We start from the raw sequence: 26,380 nt of genomic DNA, 5'->3' as shown, positions 1-26,380 counted from the left end.
CTCTGCTCTATTTAATGAGTGCAATACAGGGCCTCGTGGTTTTCTAGTACAACTTTTAAAGAGAACAGTGTTAAAAAGACGTACTAAGTAGTATCCATTGCAAAAATAGCTGCTTAGAAGGAAGGATAATGTACTTTCATCTCACATACTCTGGCATATTGTCAAGGTGGGGGGCAATCTCTGGAAAAAGACATCATGCGGGGAAATGTGAGAATCAAAGAAAGAGAGGAAGACCCTCAAAAAGATGGATTGGCACAGTGACTTGCAATGTGGAGCATGGCAGAGATTGTGGTGATGGTACAGGATAGAGCAAGGTTCTGAGCTGTAGGTTCTTGGGGATACTCTCAATTGTAGTTGTCTAGATGCCACTTAACCACGTAGTAGAGAATCACGGAAAGAAGTATTTGGTAGGCCATTAGAACTACGATTAGCTGAATTACTTTAAACAATTTCTCCAGGAGCTACATTTTGTATTTTTGTGGTCAACAATAAATCTACGTTCAATATAACATTTTCTACATTAAGAGGCTTTCTTACGGAAACATCTTACAAAAATATACTGTTATTGTTTTATAGTTAATGTCTTAAATATAGAAAATTATTAATGATGATGCCAACATGTTAATTAATATCATTAATTAATAGCCTTATTCCTTGAAAACCTGTAAAAATGAGATGATAGAGGCATCCAACTTCACAAGACAGAATCACCATCAACAGGAGCCTGATTCCTATGAAAAGAAGGTCAGCCATACCTTCTTTCTGCAATTTTTTCAGTTCTGACACTATCTATTCCCCTCCATAGCACTCTTAAATGTCTGTTGGGTTCAATAATTCATTGTAAAGGCTACACAGAACTCACAGCAAAATATGAGTATTGTCAGGAAGTGACAAGTTACCAGACAGGATCAGGAAAGACTCAGGATATGGCTTTTCCATCATGCAACTTCTTTTAAGTACCCACAATCACTCCTGTTTCTGGATCTCAGTCATCTGGGATTCCTGGGTCAGTCCAGGGTTTGCCCTACTGACAGAGTTTGTAAAGTTCTTTAGCTCAAATAGCCAGTAGGCTTGCTTAGGGGATGTTTGGGAGGAGAAGGTTAATCTCTCAAGTCTGAAAGAGACAGTGGCTAGAAAAGGTAACTTACTTAGATGCACTCTTTTTAATTAGCAAACTACTTACCTGAAGGTACTTAACTTTCTAGTTTGGTAGGCCAGCAAGCCTAGCTCTGCCATATATAAAAAAGTTCATCACCCTGACATCAAGCTTCTTATCCAAAGATACCATCCCTCTCATTTCATGGTTGGGAAGTCATCTGTGTCATCTTTTTCAGTCTCCTAATTCTGCTGCTTCCATTATTCTGTCACCATTTCCTTCATCTGATGCCATCTCCTGTGTTAACAGCTTTTTCTCTGTCCAGGGACTTCCTTGGTCCAAAAGATATTTTCATCTCTTCTTGGTTGCAGTTGGGTATCCTTTCTGCTTGATTCTCTTTCATTTCTTAAAAGATAAAGATGTGGCTCAGGCCAGGGTGGTATCTTGAGGAAGTGTGGTGAAACCCATAATCCTACCTTATAAACAACAAATATAACTCCTGACTGATTTCTACAATCTAATTCTGCATTAATAACACATAAAGGTTAGGTTCTACAACTCAAAACAAAACAGGGGCCAATTACATGAGTTGACAAATGCAAGGTGATCTGATAATACTAGAAATGATGGCCTAGTCAAGTTGACCTATAATCCCAACCAACCCAGGTCCTATGCAGCTTATTAGAACAGTCTCATTGCATGGAAATCACAAAGATAAGGACTTTAATAGGCTATACTAATTCATTCTTGTACTGTTGCTGTTGTTATGTGCCACTGAGTCACCTGCGACTCATAGCGACTCTGTGTACAACAGGCCTAAACCCTGTTCTATCCTGCACCAATCTCACTGTCTCTGACACACCCAGCCCTCTTACCCCAGTCACTGAATCAATCCACCTCATAGAGGGTCTTCCTTTCCTGCTCTATTGCATGATGTCCCTCTTCAAGGACTGGTTCGTCCTTGCAACATGTCCAAAGTACATAAAACGAAGCCTCAGAATCATTGCCTCCAAGGAGCAGCCTGGTTTAACCCTTTCCAGGATGAACCTGTTCATTTTCTTAGCAGTCCATGTTATGTTCAATATTCTTCTCCAGCACCACAGCCCAAAGGCATCAATTCTCCTTCTATCTTCCCTAGTCATTTTCCAGCTCTCTGACACATAGCAAGTGACTGGAAAGACCATGGCCTGTATCAGGCACACCTTAGTGTCCAGAATGACACCATTGCTCTTCAGTACTTTGGAAAGGTCCCTAACAGCAGACTTTCCCATGGCAATACATCTTTTAATTTCCTGGCTGCTGGTGCCAAGAGTGTCGGCTGTAGAGCCAAGCAACTAAAGCTGTGAACAATCTCAAACTCTTTACCATCCATTCTGATGCTGCCAATTGGTCCAGTGGTGAGAATCTTTGTTTTCTTGATTCACATTGAAGGCTGCAGTCTTTGACCTTCCTCAGCAAAAACTTCAGGGCCTCTTTAGTTTCAGCAAGCAGGGTTGTGTCATTTGCATAACAAAGATTGCTGATGAATCTTCCACCAATCCTGATGCCACACTAATCCTCATAGAGTCCAGCCTCTCAGATAATCTGTTCTGCATATAAGATAAAAAGGTATGGAGATAGACACATCCACACCCTTCCCAATTTTTAGTCATGCCATGTGCCCTTGCTCAATTCTGATGACTGCCTCCTGGTCCAAGTATAGGTTTCATATTATCATGCCCAAAATATGTCAGATAGAGCTTCAGAATCCTTGCCTCCAAGGAGCAGCCTAGTTTCACGCTCTCTAAGACAACTTGTTTGTTCTCTTAGCAGTACAAGGTATATTCAAAACCTATGCTTGGACCAGGAAGTCATCATCAAAACAGAGCAAGGAAACAGTACATGATTCCAAATCTGGAAAGAATGTGTCAAAGATGCATCTTGTCACCCACCATACTTTTCAATTTATATGCAGAACAGATCATTTGGGAAGTTGGTATTTATGAGGAGGAATGTGTCATTAGGATTGGAGGAAGACTCATCAACAACCTGAGTTATGCAGATGATACAACCTTGCTTCCCAAAACTGAGGAGGAGCTGAAGATTTTGCTGTAGAAAGTCAAGGACTGCAGTTTTCAGTATGGATTGGAGCTTGCCATCAAAAAAAGAAATATTCTCACCACTGGGTCAAATGACAGCACAATGATAGTTAAAGAGATTGAGGTTATTAATAATTTCATCTTTTCTCATCAATTATGCAGCTCTACAATCAGCACTATTGACATTAGCAATCAGGTAAACAAAAGACATATTGCATTAAGAAAATCTGTTCTCAGGGACCTTTCCAGGGTGCTGAAGGTCAACAATATCACTCTAGAGACTAAGGTATGCCTAATCCAGGACATGATCTTCACAATTACTTGCTATGTATTGGAGAACAGGACAATGACTTATGATGACAGAAGAATCAATTCCTTTGAGTTGTGCTGGAGAAAATTATTGAACATACCACAGACTGCCAAGATAACAAATAAGTCTGTCCTGGAAAGAGAAACAAAGTTGCTCCTTGGAGATAGGAATTTTAAAGCTCCATCTCACATACTTTGGGTATGTTGCCAGGATAGATCAGTCCATGAAGAAGGACATTATACTTGAAAGGCTGAAGGGACAGGACATGAGAGGAAGACCCTAGAGTAAATGGATTGACACAGTAACTGGGGTAGTAGGGGTAGGTGCATTGAAAGTAGTGAAACTGGCTTAGAACAGGGCTAGTTCCAGAGCCATAGGTCACCATGAATTGCAGGAAACTTAATGAATTGCAGGAAACTTAAGAGCACATAACACACTTCTCATGTCTTCATGAAAAAAATTAACACTTTATTACTTAATAAAATAAGTAATATTAATAAAATAAGTAATATTCTATTATAAAACAACTACGTTCCTATGACCATATAACATATTGAGAAGCATAAAGAATAAAACAAAATATAAATCTGTCCAAATACCATGTAAAGATGAGCAAGAAGCAAAAATTTAATATTATGGAGCACTTGTGAGAACATATTCTAAATCATGGTTATAGACTTAGCATAATTCAACCCTTACCACTGAGGCAGATGTTTTTAAGTCAGACAAGAATCTCATCAGAAAATAATGAGAAGGTGCTGAAAATATTACCGGAAAGAACAATTTTGCATATTTTAAATGAAAACATACTTATGATTTTTAGCATAAAAATAGTTTTTAAATTATGAATTATATTGAATTTTTATGATGAGAAATAGGATCACTATTATTTATCTAAAGCTTTTCTAAATTAGACTTCTAAACAGTTGTTGTTGTTGTTGTGTACTATCGAGTTGGAAGCAACTGCTGATCCTCAGGCAGGTTTCAGAGACAGTTAACCAAATGTGACAAGATTGCCCATCCTTCTCCCGTGGAACAACTGGAGGAATTCGAACCATGTGCCTTTGGGATTGTAATAAAGCTTCTTGCATCTAGACCACCAGAGCTCCCTTCTAGACAGTAAATATCCATAATATAGAATTACAGAGATGGCAAAATATGCAGAATACTAGTGTGGGAAACTTAAAAGCCCAGGATTTCAGGTTTTTTTACCTAAAGATCTTTAAAATTAGAGTCATCATCCATCTGCAATGTTTCTTTTTCTGTAAAAGCTAAAGTAAATGGAAATATTCTACCAGGACAGTTTACCAAAAACCTTTAGATATAAAGATTCCACATTGTTGTTGTTGTTAGGTGTCACCGAGTGCAGTATGGTTCAGACAGCCATCCTCAACATATCTGACACACTTGAGCACACTGCTGCAATCACCAAATCTATCCATCTCATTAAGGGTCTTCTTCCCTCTTAATGCCTCTCCACCTTTCCATGGCAAAAGAACAAACAGATAGGTCTTGGGAAAAGAACGCTCCGTGGAGACAAAGATGGCAAAACGCCTTCTCTCTTACTTTGTGCATATTGCTAGGAGAAGCTATTCCTTGGAGGGAGACATTATGTTTGGAAAAGTGGAAAATCCCATGAGCATTTGATAATACTTTCACTTTTCTAATACCAGGCTACAGTTTACATTTCTAAGCCAAAATAGATAGATCTAAAGGCCAAATAGATAATGCCATTAAAAAGAGTAGGAAATATATTTCTAGCTCTGATGTTTTGCTTCTGCACTGTGATATGGTTTATATTAACCACATGAATCAAAGGCACAGAATAATTACTTTATGCAGTGCATACTTATTCTAGAAGGAAGTTATAGCTAGATATATTCGCTCGGTTAATAAATAGTTGCTACAGGAGCTATTTCACATGCAAGCAAGATATTGCTGATGACATTTTCTTGCCAGATTATTAATTTTGAGCCCATACGTTTATTTGCTCCACAATTTAGAAATATGATTTTTCCATCTTTGAAGCATTTTTAAAGTATCTTTTTCAACTTTTTCCTAAAATTTTATTTTATTAATTTTAATGATCAGTAACAGAGACTTTGGATTTTCGTTTATTCATTGTTGCACTTTTTCCTTTAACCCCTCCCTCCAGTTCCCTCTTCTCTTTGAAAAGCAAAAGATAAACTTCTTCGTTGGTCTACAATTCCTTTCCTTTTTTAACTTTTAGAAATACTTCTTAAGATGAGATGCCATACATATAAATGAATAAAACACACACCTATAGTTATTACAAAAATCAGGTAATTTTTATAAAATTAATACAAAAACTACCCTAAATCTAAAAATTAGAGCCTTTCTATCACTGAGAAAACACACCCATTTTCCCCTTCTCAATTTCAACCCTGCTTCAGTCCAGAGGTAACCCTGACCTCACTTCTGTAGTAGATATTTCATTAGTTGTGCTTTTTATTTAGCATTGTTATATACCCTTAAAACACTTTTTGCTTTTTCATTTGTTTGGTTGGCTTTGAATAAATTTGGTCTATTCCAGGTTTATTCTGATAATTGCTTATGTGGTATGATCTGATTTAGGAAAATGGCTTTCTTAGACCCTTTGATTTGGCTTTCATCACATGGCTGATAAGTGGGACTTCTCTAATGATTGTGAATATGACGAATAACACCTTTCGGGTGGAAACTTTTAAATAAGGTATGCCGACTTCTGAGGGGATTAGTTACTCTTGCCATCACATGAGGCTTAAATTGAACATGTTTAGGGGTAGAAAATGGAATCTCAATCTAATGTGCAACCATTTGAACCATAGAATCCTGTACTAGTCAGCCTTAGACCTAGAATCTAAATGAGGAAAGTACTAGTAGCAGCAGAGAAGCAGAGATCACTGTGAGACAGAGCCACCCCTTGGAGCCAGAGTGAAAGCCAGGAGATTTTGACTGACCTTGCTGGAGGACTGAGGGGGGTGTCATAACTGACAGGACTAAGAACTTGGTAACACCTACAGCCTTCAGGCTAACATTAGAGGGTAGGTAAGCACACCTGAAAAGCTTTCCTGACTGAAGAATGATACCCTGTTACCAATCTGAATGGTAATCTGTTACTAATAAACCCTATAATCATATGAATATTAACTTTGATTTCTGTATGGACGTTACAATGGATTAGAGGGCCCAATAACAGAGCAGTAAGAGCCTTAGTAGAGACAGTAATTATTTACAACTGATAAAAATAAGTCTCTGGAGTGTGAGGTCATATCTGACATTCCTAAGAATTGGTTTTGAGCAGTGGATATTGCATAGTGGATAGCATCTTTTCCACCTTGCAAAGTTAGGGGAGGTCAATTGTGATCACCCTCCTAGTGTCTCATTGTTTCAGTTGTGACCACCCTCATAGTCTCTCATTGTTTTTACAATGTCTTTGCTCAACATCTTTTTTAACATTTGATTCAGGCCTCTGTATATAGTTACTAACCTTGAAATTTAGGTAGTGGCATAGTGTGCAACATGTCAGTGCAACTAAAAGGTCAGTAGCTTGAATTTATCAGCACCTCTTCAGGAAAAAAGATTGAGGAGCAACGGCAGAAAAGATTGAGAGCTAAAGAACAAAACTGATGCTTGCTAGGAGTCAGATTTGATAGCACTGGTCTTTGGTTTGAAAGCTCTTAGATGAGAATGCTTTTCTTTTTATATTCTCTGGAAGATTTGTGTAAGATTTTTTATCTCTTAAATTTTGGTAAGATTTTTGTCTGTAAAAATGTATTATGTAGTGATGGAGTGTTATTAATAAATTCAGAATTATCCAAACATAGCAGTCTAGTTATAAAATTGACATCAGTTTCTCCAGCCTGAAAAACTAGTTATTTTGGCTTAGACTTCTTTCATTTCTTTAGTCATGTAAAGTACTTTAAGCTGCGTATTTACCAGGAGAGGAAATGCATCTTTTTTAGATTAACATTTAACTCTTTGAAACTGTTTTTCTAAGTCATCTCCAAATTGTATCTTAAACTGCCTATTTACCAGGAATGGAAACGAGCCTTTCCTGGATTAGTATTTACCTTTTCAAAACTGTTTTTCTCGGTCATGTTAACAATTTTATAAATTGCCTATTTACTAGTAACTGTATATGAACTGTTCTTTTTAAATGTAGAAATTCAGTAACTTTATTAACACAAACGTATTGTTAATTACTTTAGTATCTGACCCAAGTATAAAAACTAATGACCACTCCCAGACATGGAAACCGTTTTTGAGAAGAATCTCACTGCTTTCCCAAATCTGAAATAAAGTCCTTTGGATATTGCAATCTGTATTATTGGCAATTGACTATGGAAAGAACCCTTTGCGTTCAGTAACAGTAGTGCTTAATTTTTAAAATAACAAAAGCTATTGTGAGGGTTATGTCATTTCTTCATCCCTGTTCATTCTGTAAGCTGAGCAAATAACCCAAGTAGCTGCGTTATATGAGGAAGATGGCATCAAGACTGGTGGAAGACTTATTAATAAATTGCTGTATATAGATAACATAACTTCACTTGCTCCTAGTGAAGAGGACTCAAAACAATGAGAAAAGTAAAAAATTATTGCCTTCATTATAGATTATACCTCAACATATACAAACATTAAAATTCCTTATTACCAGAAAAATAAGCAACATTGAGTTAAACATGATAGGGTGGTATTAATAAATTCAGAACTCTCTAATATGTATCAGTTATAAAACTATAGTTATATATTTATAAAACTAACATCCATTTTCTTCAGCCTGCAAAATTAGTTACTTAGCCTTCCTTTCTTTAGTTATGGAAAGTAGTTTAATTTGTCTGTTTACAAGGAGAGGAAATGCATCTATCATAGATCCTGCTGAGGCTGGTTCTCCAGTCATAAGTAAATTATATCTTAACCTGCCTGTTTACCAGGAAGAGAACTGCCCTTCCTGAATTACTGATACTTAAATGTGAACTGTTGTTTTCAAATGTAGAAATTACTTTTTTAACTAACAAAAGTGCATTGTTAAATGAGCTAGTGTTTCATTCTAGTATAAAACCCAATGACCACTCCCAGACAGGGAAGAAGTCTTGGAGGTGACTCACTGTCTCACTGATCTGCGTGATAAAGTGATTACAGATATTGCAATCCATTTGTCTTATTGGCAATACAGAAAGAACCCTTGCGTTCAGTAACTTACCGATAAAAGATCAAATCCTAAATAGCAAGGATTTCATTATAAAGGGGGTTTCCCAACTCAAGCCGTGGTATTTTCAATTGCTTTATATGCATGTGAAAGGTGTACAACATTTAAACACGACTGAAAAAACCTTTGCTGTATAGCAGAGGTGAAAGCATGACAATTACAAGGACTCCTTATATATCAATGATGGAAATGGCATTTTACAGATTTCTACCTTGTCATCACTTGATTGTTAACTGGTCAAAGCCAACGTATATAATGTTTGTTTTTAGTACGCTGTCATTGTTATGTACCACAGAGTCAGAACCTACCCAAAGCTGACCCTCTCTCTGGTAGGTTTTCAGACGCAGTTAATTACAAGGGAGGAGATTGCCCATTTTTAGTATATCATTGAAAAATTAATAATTTTTAAAACTCTGGTGGCTTAGTAGTAAGGTATTGAACTAGCTACCCAAAGGCAAGGAGTTCAAATCCACCAAGTGTTCATTGGGAGAAAGAAGGCCAATCTCCTCCCTTTGCAATTTGTAGTTCTGAAAATTCACTGGAGGGTCAGCTCGGAATGGATACACTCAATGGCACATAACAACAACAATCACTGCTATACTAAAAGATGTAGCTCTTTTGTAAATTGTTACTGTTCTTTAAAGAGAAATAGCTCCACTCTTAACTGAATAGATGTATTTTTGTGATCACAGTATAACTACCTCCTAATATTTCAAAGTATAGAATTTTATGGTACAAAAATCACTCATATTTTCTTGAAACATTTTTTAAAACATCTGAATTTATCTTCACACCTTGCAAAAGGAATGAAAAGTAGATCTGAAATTATTCTTTATGCTTAGGTAAAATTAGAAGCACTATAATTCATCCCTTAAAAGAAAGTAAACGGAAACTCATTTATTTAAAAGGAACGGTGTATCTCAGAAATTCTAGGTCTTTCTGTAATAGTATTTTTGGTAAGAAAGGGACTCAAGCTATTTTAAAAGAAAGAAAACAGACAAAAAGAATTCTCTTGCCTTACCTGCACCTCCCTATATTCTAGTCTTATAATAAAATTATTTTGAATAGAGCTTTATTCAATGCTAGCTAGCCATTCTCGAATTTTAAGACACTATTTAAAAGAATCAAGTGGGTTATAAGCATAATGAATTCCTACTTCCTGTTTATGTATAAACCTTTTCCTACAGTGGAGAATAAAGCGGTAACTTTCTACCTGCAGGAAGCTCCATTATTGTTATAAAGGATTAGAGAGTATGTAACTTGTCCTGCTAATCTCTCAAGCAATTGTGTTGGCATAATGGTTGCGTGCACAGCTGCAAATGGACAGATCAATGGTTTGAGCCTACCACTAGCTCCTCAGGAGAAAAGACTTGGCTATTTGTTCCCATAAAGATTACAGCCTAGGAAACCATGGGTAATTTTATTTTGACATTTAAGGTCACTATGAGTCAGAAGCAACTTGATGGTACACAATACCAACATCTATTTACTTCTCTCACAAGAGTCATGCACATCAAGGCAATTCACACCCACCTGTGACACTTTTCACAGGAGTAAAATTATGGCCTACCTTTACTCAAATTTTATATGCTTGGGAAAATATAATACATAGTTTTCCTTTTCAGTGTTCAGTTATATAAAGAATTAGTCTCCTCCCTTTGCTCTGACTATCCATAAAGAATTGATTTAGAGACATTCAGGAGTGGTTGTTCACAGGTAAGGTCATCATTTACCTTTTAACAGTCTCTATTTACAATTGGCTCATGCATTCTGTATCACTTTTCCACCAGCATCTCTTACACTTCCTCCCTTACTCAACTCATTGCGTTTCTCTGAATGTTAAGGACCCTTCATGCATTCTAAAATCTAAAACTAACTTCAAAAAAATTTATGGAATATAAAAATAAGTTCCATGAAAACAAACAAAATTATTTAAAGTAAGCTCTATCTAGTATTCTAAAAGGTTATTGTGGGTTTTAGTTAGAAAAGCAGACTATCATTTCTGGAAATATATTATTACTTAGATTTTAGCCTTAGATTAACAGAAATTTTCCTCCTGTGTGATTTATTGCCTCTGAAAACCCACTGGAAGATCAACTATATGTCAATTCAAAGGTGACAGTATACAAAAAATATCAACAATGTTCTAATACTTTCAAGATTAAGAAGTTCTTCAAAATAATCAAACTCCATTTTTCAATTTACTTACTACTATCTGTGTGACTCAAAGAAGTTGCCTAACTTTCATAAATTTCATCCTTCTCATTTTTAAATTGTTTACATGTTTGAATTATATCATTTATTAATGGAACTTTGACTACACGCTTGGATAAAAGTGATGAAAATGGATATACTTGCCTTATGCCTAGCCACCAGGGGAAAGTGTTTGATATTTACCATGGAATATAATGTTAGCTAGAGGGTTTTTATGGAAGATCAGACATGCATTAGTCAGGAACTCTTTAAATATATTAAACAACCCTATCTCTCAAATGTCATAGTTATGTATATTGAAATGCTGCATTTTCAAGTGATATAACCAAGAAAATAAAATGATAAGTTTTAAGTCATTTTAAAGGGCTAAAAATGACAACGCTGTGTTTTTAATTCAGTGGAATTATTATCTGCATGCAAAGGTTCATTATTCTTTCAAATCTAGCCACACTCTTTACCCCTTCAGCTCTTAAGCAATTTCCTCTGATAATTTTACCCCCAAAGTAAAATCATAGTACTGTTACATAATCTTAGATTTCCCTATTGAGCATCTCAGAATTGAGAGAACTTAGATCTTTCTTCTTTCTAGCTTCATTGAACCCATGAGAAAAAGGCTCTTCCTTTTTAGCATATCAGAACAAAATATCCACAGGGAACCAAGTTCACATATGCATATATTGTCCCCAACATTGTTAGCAAAGATAAATGACTCTCTCATTACTTTTCCCTGCATGACAAACCAGCTCCACTTTGTAGACTGCTTTAGAGCCAGAGTTATTTTTCAAAATGAGTCTTACATTAATGTATCAAGCATTCAACAGTTCTGGATCTAGATTTATATTGGTGATCTTCTTAGAGATAATGTATGCTAAATGATACTTCCTGCAATGTTCTTGAGGTGCCAAATCCTTCTGTCTGAGGAGTACCCTCCTTTTTTCCATGAATAGGAAAAATGTTGTGTTTACATTGAATTTGACAGTTAAAAATGTGATGGCTTCTGGTGACTATTAGGTACACTATTAGTCATGTTTCTCCATGATGCATTTTGGTTAATTCCTCAGTGTCAGAAACTTTCATGCTTAATATTCTTTAAAAATATATGAGGAAGGAGGATTTTAAGCATCTGGAGAGTAGAAGTGGCCCTGATTCTGACTCTCATCACACAGCATTCATATACCATATAGTTAGCTCAACACTGAAATGAATTTTGGAGCTCTGATAGCATAACCCAAATTACACTGCTAATCCAAAGTTTCTTCATCTCTGAAAGTTAGAACCTGCCAAGAGTTCCACAGGAGAAAGATAAGAAGTCTCCTTCCCTAGCAACTATAGTCTCAGAAGACCAATAAAGGCTTATACTATGAGTTGGAATCAATCATCAATCATTCTGCCTGGTCGAAGCCTTCCTCTCCTTCACTGGCCCTCTACTCTTCCTAGCATCATGTCCTTCTCTGAGGAATAGGTCCTCCTAGCACCATGTCCAAAGTATATGAGGCAAAGCTTCATAATTCTTGCCTCTGAAGAGAATTCCAGCTGTATCCTCTCCAGGACATATTTGTTCTTTTGTCAGTCCATGAGATGTTCAGTGTTCATCAACATCACAGCTCCAAGGTATCAATTCTTCAGCCATCCTTATTCACTGACCACCTCTCATAGCAAGTGATCTGAAAGACTATGGGCTGAATCAGATGAATCAATAATTTGGAGAGGTCCCTAAATACAGACTTTCAGAGTGAAAGGCATCTTCTTATTTCCCAACTGCTGGTACCAAGTGTGTTAATTATAGATACAAGCAAGAAGTTGTTGACAGTTTCAATCTCTTCTCCATCCGTCATGATGTTGCCTATTGGTTCAGTGGTAAGAATCTTTGTTTTCTTGACATTGATATGCAATCCATATTGAAGACTGCATTCTTTGATAGCCTGCAACAAATGTTTCAAATCCTCCTCACTTTCAGCAAGCAAGGTTCTGTCATCTGCATAATACAGGCTATTGATGAGTCTCCCTGTGATCCTGATGCCACATTCCTCTTCATAGAGTCCAGTTTCTCAAATAATTTGCTCAGATACAGATTGAATAGGTATGGAGAAAGAATACAGCCTTGACACACTCCCTTCATAATTTTAATCTATGCAGTGTCTTCCTGCTCTGTTCATCCAACAGCCTCCTGGTCCAGGTATCGGTTTTGTATGAGCACAATTAAGAGCTCTGGGACTCCCATCCTTCTCAATATCAACCACAACTTGATATGACCCACACAGTCAAATGTCTTTGCATAGTCAATAAAACACAGATAGACCTTCTTCTACTTTCAGCCAGGATCCATCTGCCATCAGCAATGACATCTCTGCTGTATAGCCTCTTTTAAATAGTGCCTGAATCTGGCAGTTCCATTATCTATGTTTTGTTCTAGTTGTTTTTTTAATTATTTCCAGCACTATTTTGCTTGCATGTTATATTAATGACACAATTTGATAGTTTTCCAATAGTGTTGGGTCACATTTCTTGGGAATGGAAACAAATATGGAATCCTCTTCCAATCTGTTGGCCAAATAGCTGTCCTCCAAATTTATTGGCATTGTCTGGTGAGTGCATCCAGGACTGTATCTGTTAATTGAAGCATATTGGCTACTCATCGATTCCTGGGGCCTTATTTTTTGCCAGTCCCTTCAATGCTGCTTCCACTTTCTCATTCATTAATTTTGGCTCCTGCTCATATGGCAATTTCTGAAAATTTTCAGTGTCAGTCAGTTATTTTGGGTACTACAGAGACTTGTGTATTCTTTCTATTTTCTTCTGATGCTTTCTGGGTCATTCAATATATCGCCCATTGCATGTTTCAATATTGTGACTTGATGCTTAAATTTGTTTTTCAATTCTCTTAGCTTGAGAATTGAAGAGTAAATTCTTGCCTTTTTATTCTCCATTTCCAGCTTTCTGCACAGTCCAGTATAATACTTTTGTCCTCCTGGGCTGCCTTTTGAAACCTCCAGTTCGTTTCTTTCACTTCGGCATGGTTTTCCTTCGGTTTGACCTCTCGGTGCTCAAGTGCAATTTTCAAACTGATCTGACTTTTATGTCAGGTTGTGAGGTTTGTTCATTTGTTTCTTTTTTCTCTTTCTGTCTTTGTAATGACCTTTGCTTTCTTCATGTATGATGTCCTTGATATTTTCCCATAACTCTTTCGGTCTTCAACCATTGGTGTTCAATATCTCAAACCTATTCCTAAAATGATCTTGACATTCATATGGAAGAGATTATATCTTGGTTCTTGTGGACTTATTTTAATTTTCTTTGGCCTCAATTTGAACTTGCATATGAGTAATTGATGGTCTGACCCACAGTCCACACCTAGCCTAGTTTTGACAGCCAATACTGAACTTCTCCAACGGTTTCTTCCATATATGTAGCCAATCTGATTGCTATGCAGCGCATGGGTGACATACATGTTTAAACTCATTGTTTGTCTTTTAGAAAAGATATTTCCAATGGATCAGTCATTAAAAATACAAAATTCAATCCTTCTACCTCCAGACTCATATCTATCTCCAAGTCCATATTTTCCAACTGCTATTCCTTCTTCACAGATTCCAGCATTTGCATTCCAGTCACCAATTATCATTAACACATCTTCATTGCATGGAGGTTAATTTTGGACCACAAGATCTGGTAAAAATTCTCAATTTCTTTCTCTTTGCTTCTATATGTAGGAACATATATTTGAATAATAATCATGTTAACGGGTCTTCCTTGTACATGTATAGATAATATCCTATCATTCACAACATGATATTTCAGGATGGAACTTGAAATTGACCTTTTGACTATGAATGCAACCCCTTTTTTTCTATTTTTCATTCCAGCAAAGCATACCATATGATGATCTGATTCAAAGTGGCCAACAGTGGTCCCTTTCATGTCAAATCCCTAATATGTCAATGCTTATGCATTCAAGTTCATTGTTTACAATTTTCAATTTTTCATCATTCAAGCTATATACATTCCATGTTCCAATTATTAACATCACTATTTTTCTTCATTTCAACTAATTTCCAATCTGGGCTCTACCACTACACTACTATAACTAACTGCATTTTTCTAGTGTTCACAGAGTTTTCAAAGGCCTATTAATTTAAGAAGCAGTATCTTGCTTCCTAGTCTCAATCTGGTAGCTCTACTAAAACCTATGCACCATAGGTAACCCTTATGGCATTTGACACACCAGTAGCACAGCTTTCAGTATTACAGTAACCCACAAGTTATCTCAGTATAGCAAACTGGTAAGTCCTGTAACAATTAGAACAATGTTCTCAAACACAATGACCTGCCAATTTAGTTTATAACTCTAATTGCAAATCAGTCTTCTAACCAGGCTTGAGGGCCACAGGACTTCAGATACAACTGACTTTCAAACACAAAAGCCTGATGACTAGGTCCTGATTGGTTTAAACAAGAGCCTTCCAGCCCACAACTGATTGTTAATTCTATCAAAACAGTCAAACAATTAAATCAAAACAACCAATCGGCTTATACCTGATTGCTAATTAAATGAAGAACATTTGCCCTTCGAAATCCAACTGCTTCAGACAAGAAGCTCCAAACAAGAGCAAAATTTATTAATAGGTTGCTGAAATAGCAGCTAAACTAGAATTATAGAACTAATATGAATATATATCAAATGAGGGCTAACCATATTTAAAGATCTAAACTATTTTGAAAAATTTTATGGGATACAAATTTTACTCTTAAGTCAGACTTTAAAAATAAAAAAAGAAAGTCATAGAAGTAGATAAAAATAATTAAGTATTAACTGTAGGTTATGTGCATTTTCATAAGCCATTAAATGAGTGGCCTGAATTATTTATAGTTTCCTTACAAATGTGGGGTCTTCATACGTCTTTGGCTTTAGTTTTGGGTCCTCATCAGCAATTGAATTTAACAGGGAAAAGTTTCACAAAGTATATTATTAATGTTCCTTTAAGATGTATAACAAAGCATTTAAATTAAATGTCAAATCAAAGAAAACTCAGTATGTTCTCCAAAATACTATGAAAAAGGATGTTTTCTCTGTGCTAATATGTTCTGAGTCTAGTCTGCATGAAAGAGTCTGGGTCTAGTCTTTATGAAGAAGATAGACCCAAGTTAAGACTAAAGAATATGTATACTGTACATGAGGAAGAAGTTGAAGAAGATGATTTCTTAAAGGGATTACAATCGTGATGAAATTTTAAGACTCAAAGAATGTGGAAGAAGGAATTAGATGGATTCAAATGAATAAAAAAAAGTTAAATCTACGTAATAGGGGAAGTAATAAAAGAATTTAACCAAACCAAACCTAATCTCTGGTAGACAAGCCAGAAGAAGAAAAAGAATCCATTTGAGGCATGTTTAAGTTTAGGTGGTGAATAAACTCAAGAATCAAAAGAGAGATTGAAATAACATGCAGAGTAAACTGCATTCTGAAGTCACACCTTTCTTTTCAGGAGTGACTAATTCTAATAATCTACTGTAGAATATTGTTATCCTAGTAGTAATACTTCTAACCTTTTAAATTTACTTAAAAAATAAGGTGGAAAAATATAACGCATGCATTTTCGTTAGTATCCGTTTACAGTGTTATTCAACAGCTTTTGCAGGATGAGAAGAGCTTATTTAAGAACAGAATTTTAGAGAGTCACTAATGTGTGAGTCACCATAAATTAATAAATATAAATTAGAATTAGTAGTTGTTTGTTCTATAAAGTGTAAATATCCAGGTTTCCTTATTCAAAGGAAATGGAAATTTCCTGTGAAATGTATGATGATACAATTATGTTAGAAAAGAAGAAATAAAATTTATCATAATTTCATGCCACTTATACCATTCAGAAACTTAGTGAATTATAGAGATTTATAAATATTTTTTCCTATGTAGAATGAAATAAATTTAATTCTAATTTATAACTTCTATCCATCCACTGCCTTCAAGTTAAATCTTACATATACTGAGCCTTCATTGGGCTTCTAAAGTTCTCAATCTTTTGGGAGAAGATTGCTGCTCTTTTTCCCTCAGAGCCACTGGTGGCCTTGAACTGCCAGTCATTGGACTAGCCCAATATCAAATGTACAAACCAAGTTCCTCCTTGGAGGCTAACCCCTGCTCTATTCTGTGCCAATCTTATTTGTCTCCAACACATCTACCTCTATTATTCCAGTCACTGAATCAATCCATCTTCCTCTTCTGTGCTGTGTCTCCACTCTCCCTAGAATGACATCCCTCTCCAAGGATTGGTCTCCTTGTAACATGTCCAAAGTATGTCAGATGAAACTTCAGAATCCTTGCCTTCAAGGAGCAGCCTGGCTTAACCCTCTATGGGATGAACCTGTTCATACTCTTAGCAGTCCATGGTACTCTCAATACTCTTCTCCAACACCACAGCTCAAAGGCATCAATTCTCCTTCTTTCACCCCTAGTCATTGTCCAGCTCTCTGAGGCATAGCAAGTGATTGCAAAGACCATGGCCTGAATCAGGCACACCTTAGTCTCCAGAGTGACACCAATTCTCTTCAGTACTCTGGAGAGGTCCCTAACAGCAGACTTTCCAATCACAATACATCTTTTAATTTCCTGGCTCCTGGTGTCCAGAGTGTTGATTGTGGAATCAAGCAAACTCAAGTTGTTAACAATCTCAATCTTTTCATTATCTATCATGACTCTGCCAAGTGGCCCAGTGGTGAGAATCTTTGTTTTCTTGACATTGAGCCTCAATCCAATCTTTCACTAAAATCTCAATAAAGAAAGAGTTCCTTTCTTGTCACATCCTCTCCAACATGTTACTTAAAAAAAAATATTATTCCCATTTAAAAGAAACCTAAAATGAAAAAAAAAAACCAAAACAACAACCACCCAAACACACCAAAACCAAACAAGGTAAATGTCTCAGTGATAAAATGTTTACTATTTTTGTGAACAGAAACTTATTATTAGAATACAAATTTTATTTTTCTTTATAATACTGGTTTATTTACAAAGTTCAGATACATTGTTTTTCACACCAGATTTTTCCCATTTCCTTCATGATCCCACTCATCAAATTGTGCCGCCCTATGATTAAACAACTCTCCCCCCTCCCATCTCTGGATCCTCATACTCATTCTGCACTAATGATTTTTACACAGAATTTGTCCATATGGGACTGAGCTAGTTCACTCAGCATATAATGCCCTTCAGTCCCTCCCAAGTTAGGTAGTCCTTTATAAAATCATTACTCCTACATGTTGTGTAGTATTTGATTGTGTGAGTGTATCATAGTTTCTCAAACTATTTGATTGTGGTCAGACATCTGGACTGTTTCCATATCCTTGGGATAGTGAATAACACTGCTATGAACATTGGTGCACAAGTTTCTGTTCGTGCCTCAGTTCTCATTATCTTGGGATATATTACAAGCAGTGGAATTGTTGAGGAAGGGCCAAACTGCCTTGCAGAATGATTGTTCCATTTTACAATCGTGCCGTATCTTCTCCAGAATTTATTGCTTGCTGTCCTGTTAAACTTTAACACTGCTACTGGGTGAAGATGGTATCTCATTTTGCTTTTGATTTTCATCTCTCTTATTGTCAATGATTTTGAGCATTTTTTCACGTGTCTGTAGGCCATTAGAATATCTTCTTCTGTGAAAATTCTTTTGATGTCTTTTGCCCATTTTGTAACTGGGTTATAAGTCTCTTTCTTGTGGAGACCCAGGAGTATTTGGTAAAGTTTCATTATGAGACTTCTGTCTGAGATGGTAATGCCAAATGTTTGTTCCCAGTTGGTTGGTTGTCTTTTCACTCTTTAAAATGTTTTTGATGTGTATAGGGAAGGTCCTATTCATCATTTTTATTCTCTTCACCTACTGACAACAATAGGTTCATCATAGCATTTTTCACAATAGAAGAAAAAATTAAAGTAATCTAAGTATTCATCAATAGATAAACACAGAAACAAGCTAGGACACATATATACACTTAAAGCATACATAATATTAAAGAATAGTGATGGGTCTACGAAACATTGAAAAACATGAATGAACCTAGAAGACATTCAGTTGAGTGAATAAGTGAATCACAAAGGACAAAAATTATAGGAGACTATAGGTGCTTGAAGGTCAATAAAATAAGACTATGTAGGATACACTAAGGTTCAGGCTTGTTGATAGGATTACTAGGTAGTCATAGTCCACTCGTGGCACCCAAAAACAACAGTAACTATGAAAATTCAACAAAATATTTATATACAGAACCAGTCTTTGATGCTTAGTAAGGAGGATAAAGAGGAAGAAGCGAGGGGAAACCCCGCTAATTACAGAGCACTCATATATTGACTTGGGTGAAGGTAAAGGCAATATAAAATAAGAGAGGTGTCAGTATATCAACAATGCAAGGTACTGAACAGAGCATAAGAGTAAAGGACAACAATGATAAATATGATTACCAACATAGTTGTGCAAAAACAGGACAAGTAAACAATAATATACAAGTGGTTCAGTGGATGTATACGAAAGATGAACAGATTTGGGATGGAAAGTGCAAGTACACCCAAATATATGGGTTTAGCAGATGATGTTTCTATCTACATGTTTGTACTGAAAACATATCCATTTACATACATACAAGAGGCAAAGTTAACAAAACTTACCATCTATATCAAACACCTTGAAGGATTAAATCATTGTGATTATGGTTTTAGGACCATAATTTTGGGGACTATCCAAATCAAATTGACATAACATAATCCACAACTTCTATATCCTACTGTGTAAAGGAGTGAAGGGGGTTTTAAAAGCTTGTAAGTAGCAATCTTAGACACAAATATTGGTTTCTTCCTGTTTTAATCAAAGAAGAACAAAGAAAACTAAAGATGAGAAAATAATTAGCTCAAGAGATAAACAGATAATGCAACTCACAGCCTCTTCCAGCTTGAGACCAGAACCAGATGATTCTAGACTACTACCAATGTTGATTAGCATCACTATAGAATGTGCTGGGGAAAATGGGAGGAAAAACACCTTGTAGAATAAAATTTTTAAAGTCATAAACAAGATCATGAAAGAATAGTAAAGAAGGAAAAATGGAAATAGAGAATCTAGATCCATATTTGTTCCAATTCCCAAGAAAGGTGATCTATCTAGTAGAATATAGAAATTATAGAATAATATCATTAAAGTTGTATGCAAAGCAAAGCATTACTGAACAGCATTCAAAAATGGCTAGAACAGTAGATTTAAAGATCATTGCCAGAAGTTCAGGCTAGGTTTAGAAGTGGCTGTAGTACCAGGTATATCATTACTGATGTCAGATGGTTTCTAATTGAAGCAGAGAATACCAGAAATGGTATATTTGTGTTTTATTGACTATACAAAGGCATTTGAATTTGTAGATCTTAACAAATTCTGACTAACTTTGAGAATAATAGAAATTCCAGAATACATAATTATGCTTATGTGAAACCTTTACTTAGACCAAGAAGCTGTTGTCTGAACAAAGCTAAGGAACACTGCATAGTTTAAAATTAGAAAAGGCGTGCATCAGAGTTGTATCCTTTCTTCATGACTATTTGATCTGTGTACTGAGCACTTCATTAGAGAAGCTTGACTTTTTGAAGAAGACTGTGGCATCAGAATTGGAAGATGACTCATAAATAATCTACATTATGCAAATGACACAAACTTGTTTGTTGAAAATTAGGAGTACATTAGGAACTTGCTTCAGAGGATCAAGGACTGCAGCCTTCAATATGGATTTCATCTCAACATCAAAAAAACCAAAAATCCTCACCCCTGGGCCAATAAGTAACATCATGATAGATGGAGAAAAAATTGAAATTTTCCATGATTTCATCTCATTTGGTTCCACAATCAACATCCTTGTTATCATCAGTTAGGAGATCAGAAGATACAACATTGGAAAAGTCTGCTCTTAGGGACCTCTCCAAAATCCTGAAGAGCAATGTCAGTTTAAAGATTAAAATGTATCTGATTCAAGCCATAGTCTCTCCAGTCACCTGCTTATCACCTGAGAACAGGAAAATAAATAAAAATGCAGAAAGAGAATTGATGTTTTTGAGTTGTGGTGTTGGAGAAGTCCCTTGGACTGTCGAAAGTACAGGTATGTATTTGAGAAAGTACAACTTGAGTGCTCCTTGGAGGAAGGATGTTAAAACTTTGAGCAGGTTGTCAGTAGAGCCTATTCCCTGGAAAGGATATCATGCTTGGAAAGATGGAAAAGCCTTGAAAAAAAGGGACACGCTCAATGAGATGAATTGAAACAGTGTCTACAGCAATGGGCTCAACTATGTTGGGGATTAAGGATGGCACAGGATAGGACAAGGTTTAGATCTATTGTTCCTAAGGTCGTTATGCTTTGTACTCAATTTAATGACACTTAACAACAATAATAACAGAAGGAAATAATCTAGTACATTGACAGTATTAATATTAATGTAATGAACAAAATGTGTATAAATTATTGAAATGAAGGCTAATTTGCTGTTAACTTGGACCCAATCAACAATAAAAAACTTTAAAAAATAGCTCAAACAAAACGTTCATATTACTATGATATAGGATCTTTCAAGCAAGTTAGATAAACGTTTTTTAAAACAGCTCTTCATTATACCAAAACCACAAAACAATCAATTTCCAAACCATGACTCACATCCAATTTAAAATACTTTTTCATTATACACATACTTGGTAACATTCTTGTTCAGATTTGAAAAGAAAAATTACAGAGAGAAAAGATAGAAAGGAAGCAAAGATTAATAGGATCCAACTTCAATAGTTTGATAGTTTCTCAGTTGCTAAAATAAATCAACAAATAGGTCAGAAAAGCCACCATCTCATCTGAAAAGCATCAACCGTAAAGTATAATAGGATTTATGCATATTAAAGTAGCAGGCTGCAAATGCCAACAGATAGCACATTGTCATTTAAAGAACAAAACCAGCGCCACTATCCAATACACAATACAAATTAAATGGAAAAATCACAGATATTTAAAGTGCTTGCATAAAAATACAATAAATTCAACTTTAGAAGCATTGTAATCTTTGATTTTTCACCAGAGTTCATATGTCCATTCAAAGCTCTGGCTTTAACAGTACTGTAAACATAATATTCACTTACTAGCAATGACAAATGTGTTTAGTTATAGCCTAGTTATTTATTTCTCTTTGTAAAATTTATCCATTGCAGTGCCTCCGGACATATGGATATAAAATGAAAGCGCTGTATTTTCAGAAAGATGGAGACTAGACAGAGCAAGAATGGATACCAAACTCGATCCAAACTCAGATGGATATATTTATAATATAGGACTGTATTCCAGTTCACTTCAGCATATCTATGCATCTATTATCTAGAACGCTAGATAATGGGGATCTTAACTTTCCAAATCACTTATTGCTGTTTAGCTGGAATCACACATGACTGACCTTTCATTTGATTCTTAAGTTTATAAACTGGGCTAGAGGTCATCTCCTCTCTCTCTCCTGAGCAAACACTGTGGATTTCAACGTCCAGAGAAGTATGTCCTTTAGGGTAACATTGTAAATTACTACACATTAGGCCCTCATAAAAGAATTTATACACTCCAGGAAAGAAAATAAGAATGTTGTTAATCTCATGCTATAAATAAAAATCTCATTATTTGCAAAACTGTGTCATTAATACCTTTCTAAATACTTGATAGTTGTCTTTCCTCATCAGAAAAATATTCTTCAAGTTTTCCTTTGTTTTTGTGAAGTTTCACTTCACATTCTTCATCCACTTCTGATTCCATATAAATTCTCTAATGGATCTCTCCTTTCGCTCCAGGGACCACAGACCGCACTCGGGACAATTTCCCCCCCCCCTTTTCCTTTTACAAAATGTTAATTAACACATTTAATCACTGCATAATTACATTAATTCATATAAAGATTATATCATCTTTATCTTTCTGCATCATCATCTTTATCATCTATATCCTTGAAAATCATTTAAAAGAAAGTTTCTAAATTCTCTTCATAACAATGTGTTACTTGATACATCTGCAGATTTACTTCAAATCACTGTATCTGTATCATCTACTAAATAGAGTAAAAATGATTGTTTGAAACATTTATTTGCATGGATAAAACACACACAAAAAATCTTGTGTTATGTACTTTAAAAATAGCATCACATTTAGTTGTAATGTTATTGTTTTTGTTATGTGCCATCAAGTAGTCTGTGACTCAGCAATGCAAAGTACAGTAGCTCTGAATGCTGACCTATCCTGAGCCAGTCTCTTTGACTCAGAATCATCTGCCTCCATTACCCTAGTTACTACTGTGTCAATCCATCTAATCCAAGGTCTTCCTCTCCTGTGCGGTCACTCCACCCTTCCAAGCATAATGTCCCTCTCCAAGGATTGGTCTCTTCTGGTCACGTGTCCAAAGCAATGTGACACAGAGTATAAAAGTCCTTGCCTCCAATGAGAAACTTGGTTTCACTCTCTCCAAAACAGAATTGTTTGTTCTTTTTTGCAGTCAGTGATATGTTCAATATTCTTCTCTAGCACCACAATTCAAAGGCACCATGCATCTGTCATCCTTAGTCATTGTCCAGCTCTCTGACACTCAGCATGTTACTGTGAAGACCATGGTGTGGACTAGGTACACTTTAGTCTCTAGACTGACATCATTGCTCTTTATCACTTTGTAGAGGTCCCTGACAACAGATTTCCCCAATGCAATTTGTTTTTTGTGTTTTTTAATTTCCTGACTGCTGGTGCCAAGAGTGTTGTATGTGGAACTGAGCAAGCTATAATTGTTAACAACCTTAATCTTTTCTCCATCTATCATGGTGCTGCCAATTGGCCCAGTGGTAAGAATCTTTGTCTTCTTGATACTGAGCTTCAATCCATATTTAAGACTATAGCCCTTGACCTTGTGCAGCACATGCTTCAGGTCCTCCTGAGTTTCAGCAAGTAAAATCATGGCATCTGTACTATGCAGGTTGTTGATGACTCTTGTTGTTGTTGTTATGTGTCTTTGAGTCACTTGCCACTCATAGTGACCCTATGAACAACAGCTCTGAACCCTGCTCTATCCTATGTCAGCATTTTTGCCTCTGACACACCCACCTCCATTACCCCCATCATTGAGTCAGTACATTTCATCGAGGGTCTTCCTCTCTTGCATTGCCCCTTCACCCTTCCAAGCATGATGTCCCTCTCCAAGGACTGATTCCTCCAAACAACAAGCCAAAAAAATGTTAGGTAGAGCTTCACAATCCTTACCTCCAGGGAGCAACCTGGTTTCACACTCTTCAGGTCAAACCTGTTTGTTCTAGCAGTCCATAGTATATTCAATATTCTTCTCTAGCACCACAAATGCAAAGACATCAATTCTTCTTCTATCATCCTTAGTCATTGTTCAGCATTCTAATGCATCACTGCTTCTCAATAATTTGGAGAAGTTCTTGACTGTCGATTTTCTCAGTGAAATAAAATATGTCTTGTGATTTTCTGACTGCTAGTACCAAGGGTGCTGATTGTGGATTAAAGATAAAGTCATTGACAGTTAGTCTTTTCTTTATTGTAATGTTGCCTGTTGGTCAAGAAGTGAAGATGTTTTCTTAACAATGAGATATAATCTATGTTGAAGACTGTAGTCTTTGATCTCCTGAAGCAAAAAATGCAGGGCCTCTTCACTTTCAGCAAATAACATGTGTCATCTGAATACCATACATTGTGGATTAGTCTTTGTCCAAGCTTGATGCCATATTATTCATAGAATCCAGCTTCTTTAATAATTTTCTCAGTGTACAGAGTGAATACGTATGGAGAGAGGATACAACGTTGATGCATACCTTTCTTAATTATAAACCATTAAATGTTCTCTAGGGATATTATAGTTAATATCAGATGGATCTTGGCTGAAAACAGATAGTGCCAGAGGAATGTCTACGTGTGTTTCATTGACTATGCAAAGGCATTTGACTGTGTGGATCACAACAAACTGAGCTAACTCTGAGAAGAATGGGAATTCCAGAACACTTGATTGTGCTTATGCTAAACCTATGCTTAGACCAGGAGGCAGTCATCAGAACAGAGCACAGAAATGCTCAGGAAGGGTGTATGCCAGGGATGTGTCGTATCAACATACATTTTCAATTTATATGCAGAACAAATCATTTGGGAGGCTAGTCTCTATGAGGAAAGTGTGGAGGAAGACTCATCAGCAACCTGCATTATGCAGATGACACAACTTTGCTTGCTGAAATTGAAAAGGACCGGAGGCACTTGTTGTAGAAGATCAAGGACCTCAGTCTTCAATTTGGATTGAAGTTCAACATCAAGAAAACAAAGATTCTCATGACTGGGCCAATTGGTAGCAACATGATAGACAATGAAGAGACTCAGATTGTTAACAGCTTTAGTTTGCTTGGCTCCGCAACCAACACTCTTGGTACCATCAGCCTGGAAATTAAAAAAAAAAAATTTAATTGCATTGAGAAAGTCTGTTGTCAGAGACCTCTCCAGAGTACAAAAGAGCAATGATTCCAGTCAGGAGACTAAGGTGCACCTGATCCAGCCCATAGTCTTTGCAATCATTTGTTATGCATCAGAAAGCTAGGCAATGAGTAGGGATGATAGAAGGACAATTGGTGCCTTTGAACTGTGGTGCTGGAGAAGAATATTGAATATATTATGGACCGCTAGGAGAATAGATTCATCCTTGTGGTTGTTGTTATGTGCCATCAAGTTGCCTGCAACTCATAGTGACTCTATACAACAGCTCTTAGGCCTACCCTGTCTTGAGCCAGTCTCACTGACTTCAATACATCTACTGCCATTGTCCTAGTTACTGTGTCAATCCATTCCATCCACGGTCTTTCTTTCCTGCGCTGTCCCTCCACCTTTCTGAGCATGATGTCCTTCTCCAAGGGCTAATCCCTCTTGGTCACGTGCCCAGAGTAGGTGAGATGGAACTTCAAACTCCTAGCCTCCAAAGAGAAACTTGGTTTCACCCTCTCCAAGAAAGACTTATTTGTTTTCCTGGAAGTCCATGATATGTTTAAGTCTCTTCTCCAGCACCACAACTTAAAGGCATCAATTCTTCTGCCATCCTTAGTCATTGTCCAGACCTCTGATGCATAACAAATAACTGCAAAGACCATGGACTGGATTAGGCATACTTTCATTTCTAGAGTGACATTGTTGCTTTCAGTATTCTGGAAAGATCTCTGAAAGCAGATTTAAATACTGCAGTTCATCTTTTGATTTTCTGATTGCTGGTACAAAGAGTGTTGATTGTGGAGCTGAGCAATGTTCATCCTAGAGAGGGTGAAACCAGGTTGTTTCTGAAGGGCAAGGATTCTGAAGTTTCATCTGGCATACTTAGGGCATGTTGCAAGGAGGCACCAGTCCTTAGAGAGGGACATCAGGCATGGGATGATGAAGGGACTGCACAAGAGAGGAAGACC

This window comes from Elephantulus edwardii, unplaced genomic scaffold (genome assembly GCF_000299155.1).
Source record: "Elephantulus edwardii isolate Elephantulus edwardi_28Jun2011 unplaced genomic scaffold, EleEdw1.0 scaffold00179, whole genome shotgun sequence".
In the NCBI taxonomy this organism is placed as follows: Eukaryota; Metazoa; Chordata; class Mammalia; order Macroscelidea; family Macroscelididae; genus Elephantulus; species Elephantulus edwardii.
Note: the sequence above shows the minus strand (reverse complement) of the source record.